This window comes from Monodon monoceros, unplaced genomic scaffold (genome assembly GCF_005190385.1).
Source record: "Monodon monoceros isolate NGI ecotype Baffin Bay Population unplaced genomic scaffold, NGI_Narwhal_1 Super_Scaffold_19, whole genome shotgun sequence".
NCBI lineage: Eukaryota > Metazoa > Chordata > Mammalia > Artiodactyla > Monodontidae > Monodon > Monodon monoceros.
Window position 1 is genome coordinate 43843128 of NW_021703775.1, and position 13972 is coordinate 43857099.

At 36.9% G+C, this 13972-nt stretch overlaps 1 protein-coding gene and 1 pseudogene across 2 annotated transcripts in view; both read left to right on the forward strand.

Annotated features, from left to right (window-relative positions):
- Window positions 1–13972, forward strand: part of PSME4 (proteasome activator subunit 4) — a 101469-nt gene that overhangs the window by 6661 nt on the left and 80836 nt on the right. The window lies entirely within an intron of this gene.
- On the forward strand, window positions 9864–10500 carry LOC114900841 (annotated as a pseudogene).

The window sequence follows — 13972 nt, forward strand, 5'->3', positions numbered from 1 at the left end:
TTGTTATTGTTAAATATTTAGTGTTTAAAAATGTAGAGTATCATTACTACAATTTTCTGATAGACGAACCATAAAATTTTAGTAGTGGTCATTACATTTTTATGTTAATTTGGATTTATTCATAGCACTCAGACCCTAAATTTTAGAGTTAAAAAATATAATAAAGGCTTTTTCCCTTTCTAAGAAAAAACTTAACACCATTGCAGCTGTGAAATGAGTTTGAGAGTAGTATTTTAGTTCAAGTAAGTTGGAGGTTGCTTAAAATATTATTAAAAATGCTTTATAATCTTTTTTTCCAACACATAGACTTTTTAAATTTATTTTTTTATACAGCAGGTTGTTATTAGTTATCCATTTTATACACATCAGTGTATACATGTCAATCCCAATCACCCAATTCATCACACCCCCACCCCCACCCCCCCGGCCACTTCCCCCCGTTGGTGTCCATACGTTTATTCTCTACGTCTGTGTCTCTATTTCTGCCCTGCAAACCAGTACATCTGTACCATTTTTCTAGGTTCCACATATATGCATTAATATACGATATTTGTTTTTCCCTTTCTGACTTACTTCACTCTGTATGACAGTCTCTAGATCCATCCACATCTCTACAAATGACCCAATTTCGTTCCTTTTTATGGCTGAGTAATATTCCATTGTATATATGTACCACATCTTCTTTATCCATTCATCTGTCGATGGGCATTTAGGTTGCTTCCATGACCTGGCTATTGTAAATAGTGCTGCAAAGAACATTGGGGTGCATGTGTCTTTTTGAATTATGGTTTTCTCTGGGTATATGCCCAGTAGTGGGATTGCTGGGTCATATGGTAATTCTATTTTTACTTTTTTAAGGAACCTCCATACTGTACTGCATAGTGGCTGTATCAATTTACATTCCCACCAACAGTGCAAGAGGGTTCCCTTTTCTCCACACCCTCTCCAGCATTTGTTGTTTGTAGATTTTCTGACAATGCCCATCCTAACTGGTGTGAGGTGATACCTCATTGTAGTTTTGATTTGTATTTCTGTAATAATTAGTGACGTTGACCAGCTTTTCACATGCTTCTTGGCTATCTGTATGTCTGCTTTGGAGAAATGTCTCTTTAGGTCTTGTGCCCATTTTTTGATTGGGTTGTTTGTTTTTTTAATATTGAGCTGCAGGAGCTGTTTATATATTTTAGAGATTAATCCTTTTTCCATTGCTTTGTTTGCAAATATTTTCTCCCATTCTAAGGGTTGTCTTTTCATCTTGTTTGTGGTTTCCTTTGCTTTGCAAAAGCTTTTAAGTTTCATTATGTCCCATTTGTTTATTATTGTTTTCATTTCCATTACTCTAGGAGGTGGGTCAAAAAAGATCTTGCTGTGATTTATGTCAAAAAGTGTTCTTCCTGTGTTTTCCTCTAAGAGTTTTATAGTGTCCAGTCTGACATTTAGGTCTCTAATCCATTTTGAGTTTATTTTTGTGTATGGGGCTAGGGAGTGTTCTAATTTCATTCTTTTACATGTAGCTGTCCAGTTTTCCCAGCACTGCTTATTGAAGAGACTTTCTTTCCTCCATTGTATATCCTTGCCTCCTTTGTCATAGATTAGTTGACCTTAGGTGCGTGGGTTTATCTCTGGGCTTTCTGTCCTGTTCCATTGATTTATATTTCTGTTTTTGTGCCACTACCATAGTGTCTTGATTACTGTAGCTTTGTAGTATAGTCTGAAGTCAGGGAGCCTGATTCCTCCAGCTCTGTTTTTCTTTCTCAGGATTGCTTTGGCTATTTGGAGTCTTTTGTGTTTCCATACGAATTGTCAAATTTTTTGTTCTAGTTCTGTAAAATATGCCATTGGTAGTTTGATAGGGATTGCACTGAATCTGTAGATTGCTTTGGGTAGTATAGTCATTTTCACAATATTGATTCTTCCAATCCAAGAAAGTGGTATATCTTTCCATCTGTTTGTGTCCCCTTTGATTTCCTTCATCAGTGTCTTATAGTTTTCTGCATACAGGTCTCTTGTCTCCCTTGGTAGGTTTCTTTCAGATTTTTCATCATTAGTGTATAGGAATGCAAGAGATTTCTGTGCATTAATTTTGTATCCTTCAACTTTACCAGATGCATTGATTAGTTCTAGTAGTTTTCTGGTGGCATCTTTAGGATTCTCTATGTATAGTCTCATGTCATCTGCAAACAGTGACAGTTTTACTTCTTCTTTTCCAATTTGTATTCCTTTTATTTCTTTTTCTTCTCTGATTGCTGTGGCTAGGACTTCCAAAACTATGTTGAATGATAGTGGCGAGAGTGGACATCCTTGTCTTGCTCCTGATCTTAGAGGAAATGCTTCCAGTTTTTCACCATTGAGAATGATGTTTGCTGTGGGTTTGTCGTATATGGCCTTTATTATGTTGAGGTAGTTTCCCTCTGTGCCCACTTTCTGGAGAGTGTTTATCATAAATGGGTGTTTAATTTTGTCAAAAGCTTTTTTGCATCTATTGAGATGATCACATGGCTTTTATTCTTCAATTTGTTAATATGGTGTATCTCATTGATTGATTTGCATATATTGAAGAATCCTTGCATCCCTGGGATAAATCCCACTTGATCATGGTGTATGATCCTTTTAATGTGTTGTTGGATTCTGTTTGCTAGTATTTTGTTGAGGATTTTTGCATCTATATTCATCAGTGATATTGGTCTGTAATTTTCTTTTTTTGTAGTATCTTTGTCTGGTTTTTGGTATCAGGGTGATGGTGGCCTCATAGAATGAGTTTGGGAGTGTTCCTTCCTCTGCAATTTTTGGAAGAGTTTGAGAAGGATGGGTGTTAGCTCTTCTCTAAATGTTTGGTAGAATTCACCTGTGAAGCAATCTGGTCCTGGATTTTTGTGTGTTGGAAGATTTTTAATCACAGTTTCAATTTCATTACTTGTGATTGGTCTGTTCATATTTTCTATTTCTTCCTGGTTCAGTCTTGGAAGGTTTTACCTTTCTAAGAATTTGTCCATTTCTTCCAGGTTGTCCATTTTATTGGCATAGAGTTGCTTGTAGTAGTCTCTTAGGATGCTTTGTATTTCTGTGGTGTTTGTTGTAACTTCTCCTTTTTCATTTCTAATTTTATTTATTTATGTCCCCTCCCTCTTGATGAGTCTGCCTAATGGTTTATCAATTTTTTTTATCTTCTCAAAGAACCAGCTTTTAGTTTTATTGATCTTTGCTGTTGTTTTCTTTGTTTCTATTTCAAAATATGCTTTATAATCTTCTAATGGTAGGCAGTCTAAATAGAATGTGTTAGTAATCTTTGGACTGTTAAGTGTGGGTGTTTCATTTCATTTTCTGACGATTTTCTTTTTCTTTTTTTTAAAATTTAATTTATTTTTTATACAGCAGGTCTTTATTAGTTATCCATTTTATACATATTAATGTATATATGTCAATCCCAATCTCCCAATTCAACCCAACCCCCCCACCCCCCCGCCACTTTCTGCCCTTGGTGTCCATATGTTTGTTCTCTACATCTGTGTCTTTTATTTCTGCCCTCCAAAGCAGTTCATCTGTACCATTTTTCTAGGTTCCACGTATATGCATTAATATACGATATTTGTTTTTCTTTCTGACTTCACACTGTATGAAAGTCTGTGGATCCATCCACGTCTCTACAAATGACCCAATTTCATTCCTTTTTATGGCTGAGTAATATTCCATTGTATATATGTACCACATCTTCTTTATCCATTCATCTCTCGATGCTGACAATTTTCTTTTTTCCTTTTTCATTTATTTTTTTAAATTGAAGAATAGTTGATGTATGATACATGTTCAGGTGTACAAGATAATGATTCACAATTTTTAAAGGTTGTGCTCCATTTATAGTTATAAAATGTTGGCTATATTCCCTGTGTTGTTCAATATGTCCTTGTAGCCTACTTTATAAATAATAGTTTGTGCCTCTTAATCTCCTACCTGTATGTTGCCCTTCCCCCTTCCCTTTCCCCACTGGTAACCACTACTTTGTTCTCTATATGACAGTTTTCTTTTTTAAGCCAAGGATGAAGTAGAAGCTTTTAGAGCAAGAAATTTTATGAATGCATGTGAGTGCTTATATTTTGGACAGATTCCTGAAGAGCTTAGTTGGCATAGCTTGTGTTCTAAGGGAAGGTAGGTTACTTCCAGAGATCCTAGTTAATAAAATGTTGTCAAATTTCTGTCAACATATAACAAACAGAGATCCCTAATTTGTGAATGGCAGGAGAAGAGTTGGTATTTAACAGTTTGGTAATGATTTAGAAGTGTGATTTAGGGACTTAGCTGGCAATCCAGTGGTTAAGACTTCGCCTCCAATGCACGGGGTACAGGTTTGCTCCTTGGCGGGGGAGCTAAGATCCTATATGCCTTGCAGCCAAAAAACCAAAATATAATAAAACAGAAGCAGTATTGTAACAAATTCAATAAAGACTTAAAAAAAAAGTGTGATTTAAAAAAAAAAAGCACTCAAAATTTAACCGACAAATATCCAAGACCTTTTCACTTTGTGTTTTGTTTGTTTTTGTTTGTCTGGAGTGTCTCATAATATTTTATCTGTATGTTCATTTATAAGTGTTTATAGAGAATTTTCCAAGTTTTCAGTTATGACCAAAGTGTTGTGAAATCAGTTTAGTAGGTCTTGACCAGTTTGGGTGTGGTTTTGTTTGGTTTGATTTGTTGAACGAGACTAACATTATTAGAGTGAATTTGGAAGTAATAAGGGTGAACGATCATGACCTTTGTTTCAGTTACACATATGTGTTTGTGTATAGTGTATTATGTATTTATTACTGTGGGTTGTGGCCAAAAAAATTTGAAAGCTACTGATTTTACAGGTTTCTTTCAGTACTACAGATATATAATCCACATCTACTTATTGAGCTATAAAGATACAAGAGATGGTAACAAAAAGTTGCAACAGTTTAAAAATATCAGTAACCAGAGGGATTTTACAAGAGAGCATTCATAGATTGTTAAATGAGTGGTATAGATACTACCTACCATTTGTTGAGGGCTCAGAATGTGCCAGCACTATGCTAAGGGCTTTATATTCATTATTTCGTTTGATTTTCACAAACATTTAACTGTAGGTACGTTTATTATCCCAATTTTACCATTGAAGAAATGAGCCTTAGTGAGGTTATGTAACAGCCTATTTCCCTGCTGAACACAGGGCTGTTGCTCTTAACCATGTGTCCAAAATGAGGAAAGCTCCTTGGGCTGTGTTGCCTGGGGAGACTACCAGTGAAGGAGAAACGGCAGCTGAGCTTTGAGATAGGATTTGGTTAGGTACGGAGGAATTTGGAGAAAGCCATTTAATGTGTGGGAACAGAGATGGAGCAAATTGAGCACAAGTGTTAAAAGTCTCTACTCAGACTTTAACTTATTGAAATAATCAGTTGTCTGTCTCCGTTTCTAGGCTGCATGCTCTAGGGCCATTTGTTACTTATTTTATGTTTCCATTGCCTGTTGCCATGTCTGGCCCTTAATTGATACTCAGTAAAGCATTTCAAGAAATGAATGCCCCTTATCCATGCCTCAGCAGAGAAGCAACTGGGAAAAGAACAGAGGTATCATTAGGTGTTAATATTGAATGACTTTATTACTCTAGAAATTGTCCTGTCAATTTTAGTAAGTCATAAAGGATATAACTGACATAGAATATGCTGGAACTCTTGTGTTGTTCAGCCTGTGGTGGATGGGGGTAAAGAGAAGCATAGACCTCAGATCTCTGTGTTTAGTGCCTTCCATCAGAAGTACTACACTTGGTAAAGATGATACATCTGGTTTTCAGTGTTTTGGAAACCTCTCAATGTTTTAAAGTCAATTTGTTTAATTTGGTCAAATATTTATTGTTAGTTTGAAGGGTTTTGTTTTGTTTTGTTTTGTTTTTTAAATAGAACTAGCCCTGGTGAGCTGTTTGTAATTACTTACATCACTGTATTTCTCAAGGTATACTTATACATTCAATCAGTTGAGAAAATGTTTCTCAGTGTTCACCTTGTTTCATCTCTGGTTAGAGCCAAAGGTTAAATAGGTACAGAGGCATGGTCCCTGCCACCATGTAGATTTCAGTCACCTAAAGAAATAGAATAATGTATTACATACATAACTATAGTGTGAGATAGAATGTGAAAAATACTCAAGTTTGGTATGAGCTATAAGGGGCAGAGAGGACAAAGATAGCACTTTTGATTGGGACATCAAGAGTATTTTCCTCTCAGGCAGGCAAAAATACCATTCCAATTCCAATTTATACTCAGTGCTTCAGGATGAGATTAATTTCTGTAATGAATTTTAACATAAGTCTTATTTTCTGTTTTTTGTATTCCCCACCAATATGTCAAACAATTTGAGCTAGGAATTCATTGTTCAGTATGCTTGTACACTTGTGTAAACATGTAAATACAAAGATACCTACTAAATATTATTTGTAATTTTAAAAAATAACAGGAATAACATAAATGCCTAAAAAGAGAAGATTGAGGAAATCATTATTTTTATAATGGAATATTAGATAGCTATTAAAAAGAATATGGCCAATCCATATTTATAGGCATTGAACAGTGTCTTGGCTTTTCTATTAAGTGAAAAAACTAAGTGGTAAATAATATCTATAGTATCGTTGAATTTATGGGTTTTTTTCTTTTTTTTTTTTAAAGAAGATGTTGGGGGTAGGAGTTCATTAATTAATTTATTTTTGCTGTGTTGAGTTTTCGTTTCTGTGCGAGGGCTTTCTCTAGTTGTGCCAAGTGGGGGCCACTCTTCATCGCGGTGCATGGGCCTCTCACTATTGCGGCCTCTCTTGTTGCGGAGCAGTCTCCAGACGCACAGGCTCAGTAGTTGTGGCTTACGGGCCTAGTTGCTCCACGGCATGTGGGATCCTCCCAGACCAGGGCTCGAACCCGTGTCCCCTGCATTAGCAGGCAGATTCTTAACCACTGCGCCACCAGGGAAGCCCCGCATTTATGTTTTTATAAAGTATATACATATGTACATTTGTATATAAATAAAGTCTAGAAGGATACTATACAGGCTGTTAACAGTTGTAGACAACAGTTTCAAATTTGTATGCTTGGTGTACTGTTTGAACCATTTAAATAAGTATATATTGCTTTCCTGATAAAATAATAATAATCTCCCCCCCAATAATATTTTCCTCTCAAGTCTCAAGGATGCAACTTATAGTTGGTTTAAAAAAAATAAAAAAGAAAATGTATAGGTTTATGGGACCATCCACAGATTTCCAGCATGGCTAGATACAGATACTGAAGGAACATTGTCTTATTATCCATCACTTAACTCATTGTTTATCCTCTGGGTTGACCATTTTTTAAAATTTTTTTTTAAAGGCAAATATCTTAAGGTGTATTTAGCCTCATATGTAATTAAAGAACATAAATTGAAACAGACTGTATTAGTATTATATTTTTAATGATTTTAACAGAGTTTAAAAAGCATATATTGTGCTCTAGTCAGTCTGCTAAGGTGCAGTGGTTCTCAAACATAGTGAGACATCTGGGAAAGTTATAAAAAACAACTGGTACGTGGAAGCCCGTTCTAGAACAATTAAATCAGAATGTCTTTCATGCACATTCATCAATTATCCATCACCATAGTCTTGTGAGAAAACCCAGGTTTTACAAATGCCTGGGAGGTTAAATGACTTGCCCAAGGGACTGACATAGAGCAGTTTGAATTCTCAGCAAACTTGTAGAACCATGCTGTTCCTGCTTGCTTGGCTACTGTGTTGAAATCCATAAATATTCTGTCTATCCAGAGTTGATTATAATGTTGGGAATTGCAAAACAAGTTAGCATGGAAACATAAGACATCCTCCGCTTTATATAACACCTTTGTTCCCATCGTTCCAACCAGCAGCCATGTTTGTTTGTTTGTTGTTGTTTTGGCCCCACTGTGCGGCAAGTGGGATCTTAGTTCCCCGACCAGGGATCCAACCCCCACCCACTGCATATTGGAAGGGCGGAGTCTTAACCACTGGACCGCCAGGGAAATCCCATTGTGATGGTCTATCCCCTTTTTTGATCCTCAGTTTGACTTTTTAGAGGGGAAATAGAACAAGCAGTGTTCTTTTGGCTGTGTCTTCTTGTCACAGAAGTTTGCTGTTCTCTCTGTGTTCCTCTACCTAGAGCTGTTTTTTGTGCCTCTTGCCGCCTCTTTCCCCAAATGCTCAGATTATCTTAACCTTGAGTTTCCTATTCAGAGTCATGATACCTCTCTATTCTTTCAAGATTCGGTTCAATAATCACTTAGGTATGATGAAACTTTGGTTAAAAAAAAAAAAGAATCACAAAACTCTGATAAAACTGCATTTATTCCCCTCCTTCAGTATATTACCTAGTTTTCTGAGTACATGTCTCCTCACATCTGATTGTGAGTTCTCAGCCTAAAGGAACTATTTGGATCATACTCTTGTGTTGTACATGTCATTTGCTCTAGAAATGCTTTTTGAATCAATAGGTAATTGAGTGAAAAGAGGAGAGGTGGGCTTATGAGAAAACCCTGCATTTAATCTGTTCACTTACTGTTTCTAGCAGTGAGAAGCTGTATTGGCATTTTTTTTTTTTAATAAAAGAAACTTTTTTTGGCTGCGTTGGGTCTTTGTTGCTGCGCGCAGGCTTTCTCTAGTTGTGGTGCTCGGGCTTCTCATTGCGGTGGCTTCTCTTGTGGAGCACTAGGCGTGTGGGCTTCAGTAGTTGTGGCACTCAGGCTCAGTAGTTGTGGCTTGCAGGCTCTAGAGCTCAGGCTCTGTAGTTGTGATGCACAGGCTTTGTTACTCTGCGGCATGTGGGATCCTCGTGGACCAGGGCTGGAACCCGTGTCCCCTGAATTGGCAGGCGGATTCTTAACCACTGCGCCACCAGGGAAATCCCCATATGCATGCTTTTAAATGATTTGGTTTCTTTTTATTATACTTGTTTAATATTTTCTAATTTACATTTTATTATAATCAGACTACTTGGCTAGTATAATATTCACATGTTAGAATTAAGTAAGGTTTTCTTTGTGGCCTATTTTACAACCAGTTTTTATAGGTGTCCCACAAAAAATTCAAAAGAGGGCATAGTTTCTGTAAGCTCACAATTTTTATTTGTATCTTCTAAAGTCAGCTTTATTAATTACATAATTCTAATTACCTTTAGTGGAAGTCAGATTGAAGTGGTAAAGACACACTAATTGATTCTGTTGGTGCTATACAGGACATAAATTTTCGTTTTCTTTTTCAAGACTACATAATAGTATTGTATAATTTTATTAGGAGATGCGTAATCCCTGATTTTCTCTTTTTGTGATGTTAGTAACTGTCCTACATCTGTTAGATATTGCATAATGGTGATACCTTTTATTCTTCATGAACTTAGTGAATTTAAACACACATTGTAGTTAATTATCGTGATTCATGGTTTCATTTTTGGCTGGTGAGACCTGTACAACTTGACTCCTATGCTCTTTATTTTTTATTTTTTTGGCCGCTGCACAGCTTGTGGAATCTTAGTTCCCCCACCAGGAATTGAACCCGGGTCACAGCAGTGAAAGCACCAGAGTCCTAGCCACTGGACTGCCAGGGGATCCCTTCTGTGCTCTTTTAAGTAGGAGTTTAGTAGATTTTTAAATTAAGATAATAGTAGAAATGCAGAAATATTGATTACCTGATTTTAAACATACAACAGAGGTTGATATGAAATGTTTTTACATGTTAATTTTAATTATAATAAATTATGCCTGTTTACTTTAGAAGAGTTTGAATGAACAGAGGTATATAGAAGAACATGAAGTAGTTTGACCATCAAGAGGTAACACTTTAGCGCCGTGCATCCTGGGTCGGCGTAGCCATGGCGGCTTGTGTCCTTTGCGCCTGTGTCCTTCGACTGCCTGCGGCCTTTGCGCCGCTGCCCAGGCTCCCCACGCTGGCCGCGGCCCTAACGCTCAGCACCACCCTGTTCCCCTCGGGGGCCCGGACGAGGCCTGGGGGCTCCGCAGCCAGCTTCTGTACTTGCACAGGTTCCAGGCGAAGTTACACAGCTGTGCCACCAGTATAGGGACGCACCCCCTTTGACATTAGAGGGAATCAAGGACCATGTTCTTTAGGTCTTGAAACTCTATGACAAGACTGACCCAGAAAAGCTCTTAGTAAATTCCCATTTTATGAAGGACCTGGGCTTAGACAGTTTGGACCAAGTGGAGATTATCATGACCATGGAAGACAAATTTGGGTTTGAAATTCCTGATCTAGATGTGGGGAAGTTAATGTGCTCACAAGAAATTGTAGATTACATTGCAGATAAGGAGGAGGTATATGAATAAAATATCAGACCCTTTTTCTTCACTGAGAGAAGACTCAGAAGATGCTGGCGAGTGTCTGAAAGTGAGAACGCATTTCTGCATCATTGCTGACTGACAGAGTAACTCTGTTTAGACTTGTACTTAAATTATCTTAAGTGTTTTTTGCCCTTTGAAAATAAATCTGTAAAACCAAAAAAAAAAAAAAAAGGTAACACTTTATAGTGTTTATTTTTATTTATTTTTTGCGGTACACGGGCCTCTCACTGTTGTGGCCTCTCCTGTTGCGGAGCACAGGCTCCGGACGCACAGGCTCAGCAGCCATGGCTCTCAGGCCCAGCCGCTCCATGGCATGTGGATCTTCCCGGACCGGGGCACGAACCCGTGTCCCCTGCATCGGCAGGCGGACTCTCAACCACTGCACCACCAGGGAAGCCCCTATTTTTTAATTTTAATGCATGATTGTTTCTTTTTTATTTAGTTACATATTGTGAATGTTTTGTATCCTGATTTTTTATATATTACATTTCACATACATAAAAATTCTTTGAAAACAATTTTAAATGACTACATTGTAGTCTAAAGGCATAAACCACAATTTAACAAACCATTCTCTTATATCAGACTTCTAGGGTTTTTTCAGGAAATTTTTATTAATTGCAAATGTGCACTTGAAAAGCTTTTTGGTATTTTGATTTTGATATTCTGAATTTTTATTTAAGACATATTGCTAGATGTGACATTGAAGAAAAAAATCATCCATAAATACTTTTAAGTACTTTCAATGACAATATTTAAATTCTGGTTTTTAAAATTTCAAGCTAAAGTTTCATTTTTTTGCCTTGTAAGTAGGACTACTCAAAACACTTAAGGTTAAATTTCATTGCAAATGTTGTATATGTTTTACAATAACAAATAGTCTTAATGTTGCTCTGAAATGATGTTAATTTTACTTTACTGATGGATGTAGAACCTTAGAAACCCAGTGACTGCCTTGAAGAAAACTAACTGATGAATGACAGAACTTGTATTGAAAACCAATATTTTTAGCCTCTAGCCAAGATCCAATTCTTAGTTCATTTCAATAGTGCTGTATAATTTTATACTTTACTTAAATTTCCTTCGATATATAATAAACTTGTCTTCAGGATATATAGTAGAAAGAACCTTGACAGCATTGTACATTTCGTTAAATAATTGCTGTTCCTGGCATGCCACTGTCTTTCTTTACTTGCAATTAAAAGTTAAAGCATTTGGGACTTCCCTGGTGGCATAGTGGTTAAGAATCCGCCTGCCAATGCAGGGGACACGGGTTCGAGCCCCGGGAAGATCCCACATGCTGTGGAGCAACTAAGCCTGTGCGCCACAACTACTGAGCCCACGTGCCACAACTACTGAAGCCCTCACACCTAGAGCCCGTGCTTCACAACAAGAGAAGCCCGTGCACCGCAACGAAGAGTAGCCCCTGCTCACCACAACTAGAGAAAAGCCCGCGTGCAGCAATGAAGACCTGATGCAGCCAAAAATAAATAAATTTTTAAAAAAAATTAAAGCATTTGATTAATACACTTGATTAATACACTGTAGGGTTGTGATGAGGAAGCAGGTGAAAAATGCTTTTGTATTATCTTTTACTGTTTTTTTTCCCCCTGCGGGAGGATGGAACATAATGACTTGTCATCTATATATTCTGGATAGTTTAAGAAAATATCCTATTCAGAAGTTCAATCCTGACTGTTACCGAGGTTTTCAAGTATTTTAATAGAAATTTTTAGTCGTAAAATGTAATGTGCAAATTAATTGGAAAAAGAGAATGGACTGTCTCTAAATATGGTCTAAAGTAGAATTCTTGAGCATAAATATATAGAAAAAACTGGAGTCGTTTTTGTAAAATGGAGACTCTCAGCCTCCATTCTCAATATTTTTTAAAATTTCCTTTTTTTTTAAAGAAACAACTTTGCTGCATTTAACACTCCCAGTATTTTCGATGGACTAGATTTAAGATGGAGCCTAGGAATGTGCATTTTAAACAGTCTAATGTCTAATAGACATTTACTAGGTAATGTCAAGCAGTTTTTCCAGAGTGGTTATACCACTTTATACACACATCAGTAGCCTATGAAAGGTCTGGTTCCTCCATGTTCTCACCAAAACTGGGTATTGTTGGGCTTTTTAATTTTAGCCAGTCTGGTGGTATGAAGTGGTACCCTATTGTGGTTAGTTTTTTCTTTTTTTTTTCTTTTAAATTTTTTAATTTAATTCAATTTTTTTTTATATACAGCAGGTTCTTATTACTCATCAATTTTATACACATCAGTGTATACATGTCAATCCCAATCGCCCAATTCATCACACCACCATCCCCACCCCCGCATGGCTTTCCCCCCTTGGTGTCCGTACATTTGTTCTCTACATCTGTGTCTCAACTTCTGCCCTGCATACTGGTTCATCTGTACCATTTTTCTAGTTTCCACATACATGCCTTAATATACGATATTTGTTTTTTTCTTTCTGACTTACTTAACTCTGTATGACAGTCTCTAGATCCATCCACGTCTCAACAAATGACCCAATTTCGTTCCTTTTTATGGCTGAGTAATATTCCATTGTATATATGTACCACATCTTCTTTATCCATTCGTCTGTCAGTGGGCATTTAGGTTGCTTCCATGACCTGGCTATTGAAAATAGTGCTGTAATGAACATTGGGGTGCATGTGTCTTTTTGAATTATGGTTTTCTCTGGGTATATGCCCAGTAGTGGGATTGCTGGATCATATGGTAATTCTATTTTTAGTTTTTTTTTTTAATCTTTAAAACACATACGTTTATTTTTCATTCACCTGATGTTGGCGCTGGGTCTGGGAGACTCTTCCAAGGGTTGGCTCAATGGTAAAGGCTGCTTCGACCTATTTTTAGTTTTTTAAGGAACCCCCATACTGTTCTCCATACTGGCTGTATCAATTTACATTCCCACCAACAGTGCAAGAGGGTTCCCTTTTCTCCACACCCTCTCCAGCATTTGTTGTTTGTACATTTTCTGACGATGCCCATTCTAACTGGTGTGAGGTGATACCTCATTGTAGTTTCGATTTGCATTTCTCTAATAATTAGTGATGTTGAGCAGCTTTTGATGTGCTTCTTGGCCATCTGTATGTCTGCTTTGGAGAAATGTCTCTTTAGGTCTTGTGCCCATTTTTGGACTGGGTTGTTTTTTTACTATGGAGCTGCATGAGCTGTTTATATATTTTGGAGATTAATCCTTTGTCCGTTGATTCGTTTGCGAATATATTCTCTCATTCTGAGGGTTGTCTTTTCATCTTGCTCATGGTTTCCTTTGCTGTGCAAAAGCTTTTAAGTTTCATTGGGTCCCATTTGTTTATTTTTGTTTTTATTTCCATTACTCTAGGAGGTGTATCAAAAAAGATCTTGCTGTGATTTATGTCAAAGAGTGTTCTTCCTATGTTTTCCTCTAAGACTTTTACAGTGTCTGGTCTTACATTTAGGTCTCTAATCCATTTTGAATTTATTTTTGTGTATGGTGTTAGGGAGTGTTCTAATTTCATTCTATTAAATGTAGCTGTCCAGTTTAACCAGCACCACTTATTGAAGAGACTGTCTTTTCTCCATTGTATATCCTTGCCTCCTTTGTCGTAGATTAG